The sequence below is a fragment of the Capsicum annuum genome, chromosome 1 (assembly GCF_002878395.1).
Source record: "Capsicum annuum cultivar UCD-10X-F1 chromosome 1, UCD10Xv1.1, whole genome shotgun sequence".
NCBI lineage: Eukaryota > Viridiplantae > Streptophyta > Magnoliopsida > Solanales > Solanaceae > Capsicum > Capsicum annuum.
The window spans coordinates 38,109,515-38,122,702 of NC_061111.1; the positions used below are offsets into that span (position 1 = coordinate 38,109,515).

The following is a 13,188-nucleotide window of genomic DNA, read 5'->3' on the forward strand; positions in this document are numbered from 1 at the left end:
ATTGATGGTATGGTTTGTAGATTCGGTGTCAAAAAAATTTGCTAGAAAAAGTTAAAAAAATTCAAAGATCATGAATATCACCGTTAAAATTAAAAGTGAAATTTAAAATTATCTCATTTAATGAATTGACAAGACCTTTCTCTTAATATCACTTGTAAGAAAGATTTAAAGAATTTATCTAAGATCACGTGTAAATCATTAGACATAGATATGAAACTAGAAAATTGATGAAAACACTAACTTTGTTCCATTGCAATAACTTGATTGAAGAAGACTTAATTTTCTAAGTTCGAATACTGCTTCTGAATTTCTTTAACTTAGATAGAGAGAAAAGGAAGAGAAAAATGTTGTATGTGACTTAGGGACCAATCTTTATATAATTCCTTAACTGTTTTTTTCGATAAATTTTAATCAGACTTTAGAAAAAGGCCATTCTACAATTTCAATTAAACTCATACCGATAAATATTTTTTTAAGGCTCAAATTTTTTTAATATTTTATTAAATTATAAATTAAATTTCTTTAGAAATAGCATTAATATATTAGAAGTTTGGATCAAAATAGTGTTAAATGAGGAGCAATTTCAATAAATGGCTTTGTCAGAATTTTTATGATCAAAATGGTTAAAACGCTTGGCGAATGGAGCATCTTCAATGTATAATTTTCACGTTAAAAAATAGATGGACAGTTAAATATATTTACATTGAAGATGCTCTACTCTCATGAGCCTTCAATGAATCTTTTCCACTTAAAAGAAAGGCTCATTAATATTCATGAACCTTGGATATTGATTTTACTATTCAAGAATCTAAAAAAGACTGACATTTTGAACTGATGAGACATTAAAGAATAATTTTTTCATACTCTAAACGCTCATGCAACGCAATGCACCTTCAAGCAAAGCATTAATAGAAGCCAACAACTGAAGACAAAAAAAAAAATAGCAACATGAGCATATTGTATGAATATATGTACCATGTATGAATTCACATATTACTTATTTTATAAGTCTGCAATTTTCTTGTGAGGTCAAAAATCAACAATATAATTTGAAATTGGCAACGACTAAGAGAAGGATTGAAAAACAAACCTAAAAGTCATAAGTATTTCATAAATTTGATTCAAGTTATCAGTTTGCACTCTAAAACACTATTTTCAAACTGAAAAAGAAATATTTATTTTTTACTTTTATAACAAAAGAATTCTAGTTTCAATAAATAAAATATTTCCAACATGAGCCGAATGATATAGCACACAAAAAGTGCATAAGAATCTGTTGGAGAGGGATTAAAAAATAACCAAATCAATAGAAATCATTATGATAATAACGCTATATAATATTGTCTTAAAAATTTAGTGCTACACATTATCGAAATAAATAGCAAATATGTTTATAAACTATTGAATATATGTGAAAGGAGTAAAACTTGCTGTAAACGGAAAGAGAACTACTATTCCTGTAAAAATAGTTGAATAAAAAAAAATATAAACCTTTAATTTTTTCAGCTACTTCATTTGGCTGTAACATGCTTGTTTCGTATAATTTTTGATAAAAAAAATTTCAACTAAAAGAAAAACATGAAAAATTATCAAAAGAGGAGAATCCATAGTCAATTTAAATTTACTAACTAAATAAATAGAGAAAAATAAAAAGAATAATTGTAATGAATGGGAGAAGAAAACTCTAATCAATCATCAATTAAAAAATATATATATCAAAATAAGAAGAAAAATAAAGTACAACAATCACGCATATATTTTTAATAAATTTGAGTAAAATATTATTTAAATAATATTATAGACATTTTTTATATGAAGTTAAACTCTAATTTATTTTAAAGTGTTAAATTTTATTATTTCTTATCTAAATCAAAATAAAATTTTTAATTAATTTGAAAGTTTACAATCTTAGGTGCATTGCATTAGCCTAAGATACATTAAAGGTGCATTGCTTTGCATGAGCCTTTTAGAGTATGAAAAAGTTGTCCTTTATTGTTCCATCAATTCAGAAAATAACAGTGTTTTTTCAGATTCTTGAATAGTAAAATTAATACTGAAGGCTCATGACTAGTAATGAGTCTTTCATTGAAATGTAAAAAATTCATTGAATGCTCATGAGAGTAGAACACATTCAATTTAAATATATTTAATGGTTCGTCTATTTTTTAACGTGAAAATTGCATACTGAAGGTGCTCCATCCGCCATGCGGTTTCATCATTTTGGTCATGAAAATTCTGACAAACCCATTTATTAAAATTGTTTCTTATTTAACACTATTTTGATCCAAAATTTAATATATTAATATATAAATTCACAAAATAAAAATTCCTAACAGCAAGACATGTACACTTTACCGTGAGATTTTAAATTAAAAGGGACAAATAAGTTTCTCAATAAAGTGAGTCCTTTAAGTTTTAAAAATTAGGTAAAAGTAACAATTTTTTTTCAATTTTTTTTAAACGTTTTCGCTCCAACAACTAAGAAGGTTGTCTCAACAACTATCAAAATTGTTCGATAACTTTACAAAGTTGTTTGATAAACTTGCAAAGTTGTTCAACAACTTTGATAGTTATTGAGATAACTAATGCAATTATCGAGCAACTGTCTCAATTATTTAAGGGATTATATTTTTTTTTTTTAACTTTATAATATTGTGGGTCCACTTGTCCCTTTTTTTAATTAAACACTTGGAGGGTTTTTCTAACTCATTTTTCTCCTTTTACCTTTCTCGTACCAAATTTTAGTTGGTATTTTGTTGTTACAGATGCAAATTTGGATCAAGGTGCGCAACATGAAAGGTTAATTCCTCTTTGGACTCTTTCAAGCATAATAAGCAAGAACACATTCAAATGTTAAAACAACGAAACAAGATTCAGCTTGTCTTATATTGTAAATTTGCTTTTTTGAAGAGCTAATTTATCTGGTTGTTTGTACATTATGTCACTTTAAAAATGAGTTCATATTAACCTTTCCAAATTTAATTGTTCTTTCTCTGTTCTTTTTCCTTTTTGAAGAAAAGGGTGTATCTGAATCCAAACATATTGATGTAAATAAGCTTAATATTTTTTGCAGGGTTTGTAAACTGCACAATAAGATTAAATAAGTTCCAGTTTCTGTATAGTAGATCCAACATTGTTGTTCCAAAGAAGAAAATTGGTAATTTTTCCTTTTATCTTTCGAAATGTAATAGTTATGGCTTATGATTAAAATTAAGGGGCATAATTCCCTTATTAATTTTCTTGAGCCAGGACGCCTCTCTAACACAGTTTTGAGTTAGTGGTACGGACTGCATACACTCTGCTCTCTTCAGACCCCACTGTGTGGGAATATACCGGGTATGTTGTTGTATAATTTCCTTATTAACTGTAATTTTATTTTTATTTTTTAATGTTTTTGATAGAAGAGGTGAAATTCCTAGTTTATGATGTTGGTTAGCCTCGTATTTATTGGAATAGGTCTTATTCTCCCATTGAAAAATGTTGCTTTTTTGTTTGTATTATGTCGGAAGTGGTGAGATTTGCTGTTTGTTGATAGAAAGGATGTGATATCCCTATTAAAAATGATTTAATTTTGCTTGTGTTACATCGGAAGTGGTGCCTTATTGTATATTGTTGATAGGAGTGTGAATTTTTCTGTTGAACCATTTTGTTATTTATAACAAAGAGTCATCATACATATCAAAATGAAAAAAGAAATACTCATGTAAATTTGCAGCATCCACATTGGATAAGAATATAATTGTTAGTTACATTACCTTAAATTCCTAAAAGCACATATGTCGAGTAAGTTGATGAAACTTCGCTCAAGAGGATTTAGCAACAATGCCTTCATTAGCTTGTAAGTATTAAACCTATATAAAAAATGCGACTATTTTCAATGTTATATAACTTCACCTAAAGAAAAAGCACTACAAGTCAGAAGATTTTCCCCTTCTCATGAGGTCCAATCCATAGTTGTTTCCTTTAGTGATGACTATTCTCGCTGCACATGGGTATTTCTAACGAATAATCGATTTGAACTGGTTTCTGTCTTTTGAGCATATCTTTCTTCTCTCTCAAATGTATTTTATACATATTGTTTTCCCTTCTCGCGCCCCTATCTGTTGATGCAAATTGTCCGGGACTACACATCGAGCTTTGCTAGCCTTTTTAGCTCTTCTCCTAGTTCTCTTATACTCTTCAAAGTTCAAAGACTTCCCCATTTCCTCTTTGACAACTTTCTATAGAACTCTTTTTCTCCTTTGATCTAACCCATTGCACCTCCTCATTCCATCACCGCGGTTGCAGCAGGGCCTTTAGGCACATCATACTTTTCATTCGGTTTTTTTGTAAAATACAAACTGACATTTCTTTCCACTCAATATTTGTGTCCCTATCTAATCACAGTGCCCAATCCTTCTGTAGTTGTTCCTAAATTATTTCTTCATATGCTCCATTTTATGTGATTCAGAAAAAACGACAGCTTTCACTTTTTGAAAATCGCTTAATCTTAGCATCACTATTTTACCCTTAATCACATGACTTGTTGAACTCACTGACGGCATGGGAAACTTTCAGCATCACTCATGCTCTGCATATATTTGACTTGCATGTCAAAAGTCTTCTTCAATTTTACTAAGAAATTCGAGCCCAATCAAACACCTTCACATAAAATGAAACAGAGTAAGCAATTAGTTTAGCTTAGTTCCATTAAATCTCGTTTTCTACTCTTCTATTACACCTTACAAGTTACATCCAAGGGAAAAGGCCCTTGTACTATGGAAAAAGGTTTATTTATATCCTTCGTTATACTTTGGGGTCGTAATTACCCCCTACTGTTATATTTTGGGTTTAAAATTACCCCTAATGTTATAAATTGGTACAAAAATACCCCTCAACCGTTAAAACCCTCCAACATGACAAATACTAGTCCAAGTGGATATTTTGTTAAGGTGGATGCCACGTGGCATGCCACCTCATTACCCCTACCATCTCCTTCTGACTTTTTCTTCCATCACCACCTCCCGCTCAAATCCAACTACTCCGAAAGTCATTTTGCTTCCTTTCTTTTTTTAAATTGTCAACTTCAATTTTCTCTGTTTATGAATGAACCATAAGACAATATCGCAGCAGCTATAGAGAAACATCGGCATCTGTTTCAGCTTGACTAATAAAAAGAATTGCTCACAGATGGATAAGCACGCTCATCAACAATTTTCCACCTCCACCTTAATTTGTCACCTCAATGTTTATACACTAGGCTTTAACTAAATGCTGAAGAATAATGAAGGAAGAAAAATAGAGTGATTTTTATGCAAGTTGCTTTGATAAAAACTGTTACGCCTGATCAATTGCAGCACCCTTGAGTTAGCGTACAATAAATTATATTAGTTTAGTTGTTTGAACTAGGAATTTGTAAACTTTCTATCAACCCATTAGGCAAATGAGACAAACCAGGGAAATATATGTTAGAGTTAGAATTAGAATTAGATCTAGAGTTAAAAAATTTAACTACAAAATTATTAAATTAATTATGCGAAGACCATTTAAAAATAGAAAAGCTTTTAGAAAAATTAAAGAATCTTTAATTAGTAATTATTCAGAATATATAAGTCTAAATAAAATAAAAGAAAACCCGCAAAAATTAGCCTACTTAATTACATTAATATCTAGTATTGAATCAAAATTAATAACACATTTAAAATCCAGAAGAATGAAACACATACCACCTAATTATGATAAAATTAGATTTAGATATCCACCAAGATATTATAAATATAATTTAAAATGAATAAAGTACAACAATACAAAGAATTAAAACAAATTATCTCTGAAAAACGTAAAGAATTAAAAATAAGAATAAAAAGACTACATTATAATATATTTGCCGGAGTTAGTAAAAATTCAATAGATACACAAAAAGATGAAATATCAAAATTAGAATCACAAATAGATAATTTAGAATATGTATATCAACATGAACTATTCACAATAAAATGAATAAAGAAGAATTTATAATAGATGAAAAAATATATGAAAATTACGAAGGATCAAAAATAAAAATAGTATTTTCTAATCTAGGACGAAGATATAAGAAAATAGGTGAACATTTATATCTAATGTTAGAAAAAGAAGAGTTAAAATTAGAAGATAAATTGACAGCAATGGTAAGAATAGAAAAAGAAAATGAAGAGATAGATAGGAAAAAGGAAATACAAAAAATAAAACAACAAACTACGGAAGAAATACGAAAAATAGAAGAAACTAAAAATAGTAGGATTGCTGAATTAGAAAAAGAACTACAAATATTAAAAGAGTTGTATGAACAACGACAAAAAGAAAAAAAAAGAAAAAGATAGAGAACAGAAATTACTAAACGAGATAAATCAATTTAAGGAAAAATTAGAAATAAAAAAAGAAGAATTAGAAATAAATAATATAGATGTTGAAGAGACAGAAACAGATAACTATGATTCTGAAGATAGTGAAACATATACAGAAATATTAACAAATACAAAAAATTTAGAAATCAATGAAGAAAACTTAGAAAATACCCACACAGAAATAAATACTCTTGATAAAAAAGAAAATGAAAATATAATACCTAAGACAACAGAAATAAGAAAACCTATATATTATAAGAATAAGTTTAAAAAATATAATGAATATGACAAATGGATACCAAAACAAATAATTAATAAAAATTATAACTTTTTAGACCTAGACTGTGTAATAGATACAGAAAAAATAATACAATTATGGATAGGATATATGACAAAACAATTATTAGATAATAATATAAATATAACAGATGCACCGGAATATATAGAAAAAACGCTAATAGGATCAGTAAAACTATGGTTTTCAAATTTAACTGAAAATAGCAACAAAGTATTAAGAACTAATAAACCTATAGAAGGAACATCATCGACAACAACTAAACTAACACCTATAGAATTATTAAAAAAATATGAAACAGCTATAAAAGATGAATTTGGTAGTACGACAACAATCGAAGAAGAACAAAATGAAGAAAAAGATACAAATAGAAATTTAATGTTAAAATTAGCAATATGTAATATGTGTTATATAGATGAATATACTTGCGCATTTAAAGAATATTATTACAAAGGAGCATATAGAAAGAAGAAATCTATAAAAGAATGTACTTGTTATAACTGTGGAAAGTTAGGACATTTAGCTAGAAATTGTAAATTACCTAAAAATCCAAAAAATAAACAAATATCAGAAATAAAAATAGATAATACCGAATATATGCAGATAGATTATATAGATTATGAATTAGAAAGTGAAGATAGTATATATGAAATTTCAGAAAACGAAACAGATAATGAAATAGATAGTGAAATAGATGAATCAAATGACTGAAGAAGATATAAAAATAATAACAAAGGAAGAATATTTAAATGATGAAGGAACGGAACAAAAAATAATATTTGACAGTAATATATTTGATGAAATAAAAGGAAAAGAATTAGATTTAAGTGTAGAGAAAATATTTAAAATACCAACAATAAAAAATATTTTTACTAGGAAAAAGGATGAATATTATGTAGTATGCCAAAAAGAACATGTAATAGACTGCAGATATGCAAAAGGAAAAGCTAGTATACCACTAGTAACAAAAAGAAAAATTAATAAAGAAATAAATGATATAAAAAGTAAAGGAGATCCAATAAAATATGTACACCTTGGAGGTACAGAGATATTAATAAAAGCATGTTTTAGAGAAGGAATAGATACACCAATAGAATTATATTTAGCAGATGATAGAATTATAAAACCTATAGAAAAAAGCATAATAACTGCCGTAAAAGGAAATCTAATATATCAAAAATTAAAATTATAATAAGTGCAAATTATTCAGTAGCAGTAACAGATAAAAATATAGATAAATCATTAGTATTATATTGGAAAATATCAGGAATAGAATTAACCCCAGGAAGTAAAATATTCACAGCAAGATGTAAAAATCTATATGTATTAACAACAAAACATAAAATAACAGGAAAAAATAAGATTAACAAAATACAAATAGAAAGCCCCTTCGAACAAATTGTAAAAACAATAGATTATAATGATTATACCTATAGAGACATAGATACAGAAGAAAATTTAGAAATAGTAAATGATAGAATAAGTACAACGAAAAGAATAGCTAATGAAAAACCAGAATCATCAAGCTCATCAAAAAGAACAAGTTATGAAACAAATTCAATAAGTAATTTAAACCAATATAACATAACAGGAAAAATAAATGAAAAAGAATATTTAATACTTTTGAATACAGGACAAGAAGAAAATTATATAGCAAAATATCTAGTAAAAAATGAAGAAATAAAGACTGATAATGATATGTGCCCAGATCTACCAAGAAGTTTAATAAATAATAAAAATATAGCAAAAAAAGAAATAATAATAGGAGTTAGAAAAATAAAAATAGAATTCGAAGTAAAGGAAGAAATGCAAAAAGCAGATATAATATTAGGAATAAAATGGTTAGAACAAGTCAAATCATATAATATAGAACATACACAATTAACCTTAACATATAACAAAGAAAAGTTATTCTTAAAAAGAGCCTTAACATGAAATGAAGATATATGTATTAATGAAGATAGTAGTAGAAGGATATTACAGTAGATATTATACGCCTATGATAGATACAGAAGCAGAAGCTAATTTATGTAGATATAATTGCTTACCAGAAAGTAAATGGGATAAATTAAAAACATCAATAATAGTTAAAGGATTTAATAATGAAGGAAGCCTAATTACCTATAAAGCTAGAAATGTAAAAATACAAGTATGAGATAAGATATTAACAATAGGAGAAATTTATAATTATGAATTAACATCAAAAGATATAGTTTTAGGAATGTCATTCTTAGATAAATTATACCCACATATAATAACCAAAACAGACTGATGGTTTACAACACCATGTAAATAGAAAGTAAGAGCAAAAAGAGTTAATAATAAAATAAGAAAGAAAACTGATTGGATAAAAGGAAGTGAAAAAATTACACAAAAGTTAGAAAATATAAAAAATACTGAAGATACAATAGAACTAGTAGTATTTTCGATAAATAAAACAGAAATAACTATATTTTCAATAAATAAAATAGAAATAATTCAGAAAAAATTAGAACAATTATATAGTGAAGATCCATTAAAAGGATGGGAAAAACATAAAACTACTATAAAAATTGAATTAATAGATAAAAATAGCATAATAACCCAAAAACCATTAACATATAATTTTGATGATTTAAAAGAATTTAAAATGCATATAGATGAATTACTAGAAAAACAATATATACAAAAAAGTAATAGTAAACATAATAGTCCAGCATTTATAGTAAATAAACATAGTGAACAAAAAAGAGGAAAAAGTAGGATGGTAATTGATTATAGAAATTTAAATGCAAAAACTATAACATATAATTATCCAATACCAAATAAGATATTAAAAATAAGACAAATACAAGGATATAATTATTTTAGCAAATTCGATTGTAAATCAGGATTTTATCACCTAAAGCTAGAAGAAGAATCTAAAGAATTAACCGCATTTACAGTACCACAAGGATTTTATGAATGGAACGTATTACCATTTGGATATAAAAATGCACCAGGTAGATATCAACATTTTATGGATAATTAGTTTAAACAATTATCTAATTGTATAGTGTACATAGATGATATATTATTATATAGAAAAACCAAAGAAGAACATTTAAAATTATTAGAACAGTTTACAGATATAATAGAAAAATCAGGAATAAGTCTAAGCAAAAAGAAAGCTGAAATTATGAAAAACCAGATAGAATTTTTAGGAATACAAATAGATAAAAGTGGAGTAAAAATGCAACAACATATAGTACAAAAAATAATAAATTCGAAAGAAGAATTAGATACAAAAAAGAAATTACAATCATTTTTGGGACTAGTAAACCAAGTAAGAGAATATATTCCAAAATTAACAGAAACTTTAAAACCACTACAGAAAAAATTAAAAAAGGATATAGAATATAACTATGATGAAAAAGATAAAAAAAACAAGTTCAAAAAATAAAATTACTTTGTAAAGAATTACCAAAATTACAATTTCCAGATGAAAATAGAAAATTTATATATATAGTAGAAGCAGATGCTAGTGAGTACAGTTACGGAGGAGTACTTAAATACCGATATGAAGCAGAAAAAATAGAACACCATTGCAGATACTACTCAGGTACGTTCAACGAGACAGAAATAAAATGGGAAATAAATAGGAAAGAATTATGTTCATTATATAAATGTTTATTAGCATTTGAACCATATATTGTATATAACAAATTTATTGTACGAACAGATAATACACAGGTACGCTGGTGGTTAACAAAGAAAATACAAAATTCAGTTACAACAAAAGAGATTCGGAGACTAGTTTTAAATATATTAAATTTCACATTTACAATTGAAGAGATCAGTACTAACAAAAATGTTATTGCAGATTACATATCAAGACAAAGCTACACAGACTGAAATAATAGAAGAAGATACTCTAGAAAAAATACTTAACACCCTAACTACGCTTTCAATGAAAGTGGACAGTATGGGTAATGAGATAGAAAAGCTAAAGACTAATGAAGATAAACTGAAGTCTATAGCTACAAATCAGCTAACTCAGCAGTGTGCAGAGCTATGTCGATCGGAAGACATTAAAGTTCCAGAGCTAGAAGGAGACGTTGGGACACTCCATAAAACCCATAACATTTATCAATCTACTTCTGCAGGTACAAGCAAAGGAGTTAATCGATCAAGATACCAGAATATAAATATGAATAAAATATTTGAAAAACCATTTACACCAAAAACACAAAAAGACCATTTATTCATACCCCCACAAGTTAACACATACCGAGATAGCCTAAACCAAGACAAAAAAGTTTACAACTACACCGCCCAGAAATATATAGAAAATATATACAGAGTACAAACCTTTCTAAACCATAACCCCAGAGCTACAAACATCAAAGAACCAAATACCAACTATATAACCCAAAAATTACAAGGATATAACAAACTAATTGCACTACCCAAAACCAACCCAAGCCTAGTTAAAACCTGTTTTGACTATGGACTATTAAACACCATATATACCCAAGACGGAGAAGAGCTAACAGCTATGGAAGAATTATACAAGATATTCACCACCTACAAAAGAATAACAAAAGGAAATTTATTTTATATAAAGTGTTATGCTGCACCAACAGAGATATTATATGATGAAATAAAATCAGTTATACAAGTTGTAAAGATAGGACTAACTAGAGATATGATTATACCAGAAGATATTACACAGCAACCGGAGATACCCAGAATTGAGATACCAGATTTTTATGCAAATAAACGACTTATTGGACTAGTTGCGATCATTCAAGAACTAGCAAATAATCATACTAACGGAAACCCAATATGGAGCTATTATTCGAGAGATCATCAAATGATTTACTCAAATTCAAAAGAGCTACGACAAGCAGATATGGAAGATGTAAGACAATAGATAATGACACTACTCAACCCAGAAAAACAATCTACCGCAAGAGCAATAAAAAAAGGATTTATTTCAGATGGACTACTAACAAGATATTGTAAAATAATTGGACACAAATACCCAGATCATTAATGTTCAAGATGCAATGGAGAAGATAATATTATTCCAGAGGTACATCTAGAATAAAAATCAAGAAGACAAAATGCTAGCTGAAAAGATAAGATAAGGAGCAATAATGGAGCAGATACGACAAAATCAACGGAGACAAGATACTGTACAAAGTCTGAATTATTGTACAAAGTCTTAACTATTGATTGAATTATTGTACAAATAAGACTTTTACGTAAAGATGTAAACTTGTAGGAAATTAAAGGCTAGTAGGCTAGCCTAGCCCCTTTTGTTGACTTTTTAGTTTTTTAGATTTACAATTTTAAAAAACGTGTGTAAAGTTTGATTGTAAAGTTACTTTTCGTTCTATAAATAAAGAAAGCAGAAGGCATTGCAAAGGCAAACCTTCATGCGTTGAAGCAACCTTTCTCTCCACTCCACAACAAATACTTTACTCAGTTAATTAAATAAACATATTCCAATGGAAAAAGCTATGGAGGAACAAAACTCAGAAATATCAAAACATCTATTTATGATTATGAATAGCTAAATTCATAATTCCCAACAATCATGATATAATGAAATAAATTCATATTAGTTACTTTATAGTAGAATTATTCGAAGAATAATATGTTAAGAAGTTTATTAACAAAGAGGAAACGGAGAAAAATTCCTAAGGACTATGCCATTCTAAAGGTGAAACCAATGAGGCAAGAAGCCGTGGCGGGGAGTAACCAGAGTAGAGGCGCTGTTTAAGGGAAAAAGTATCCGGATTACCATGTTAATAGTGACCGAAGAACATAATATTTAAGAATAATCTAGTATATAGTAAGCTAAGATGACCATATTTTGTTATGTACATGGTTGAAGGGAATATTTTGAAAAAAAATAATTTTATGAAAATGAATGATTATTTATCTGACGTGATGATAAATAAATTCAAAATACTTATTTTGTATGCACTTAGAGATATAAAAGTAGCAGATATAAGAAAAATCATATTAGAAAAAGCTTTTGATAAATACTACATGACTAGAGTAAATTATATACCATATCTACCTAACTACTCTTACAAATACTTACGATGATAAGTTACATAGAATTTTTAGAAAAAGATATAAGAAACATACAGTTACTAGAAAAACAGACAAAAATAAATATAGACGAATACATGAAAAATAAAGATATAAAATACATAGAATTTCTTAATAAAAATATGCAAAAACTATTAAGGCTAAAACAAACAACTACAAAATATTATAATAAAACCAATTTTAAAAGATGGATCATTTAGATTATCTTAAAGTATTAATCTTATATATACTTAAAGATATAAAAATTATAGATATTAAGAAAATAATATTAGAAAAAGTAATAGACTACGAAATTGAAACTACAAATTGTCTAGAACAGTTATACGAAGAAATTTACCCAGAAGGATATTATTCAAATTAAAAAATGTTAGAATATATTAGAAAAACTAGAGAAAATCAAGAAAATCTAAATAATGAAATTAATTATAGAAATCGAATTAGAAA

The 13,188-nt window shown here is 27.3% G+C and overlaps 1 long non-coding RNA gene across 1 annotated transcript; it reads left to right on the forward strand.

The window, feature by feature from the left end:
* The first annotated feature begins 2,717 nt into the window (after nt 1-2,717).
* On the forward strand, nt 2,718-3,503 carry LOC107853957. Its single transcript, XR_001669899.2, has 3 exons — nt 2,718-2,799; nt 3,074-3,157; nt 3,250-3,503. It is a non-coding gene; the product is annotated as an uncharacterized LOC107853957 (long non-coding RNA).
* Nucleotides 3,504-13,188: the final 9,685 nt, after the last annotated feature.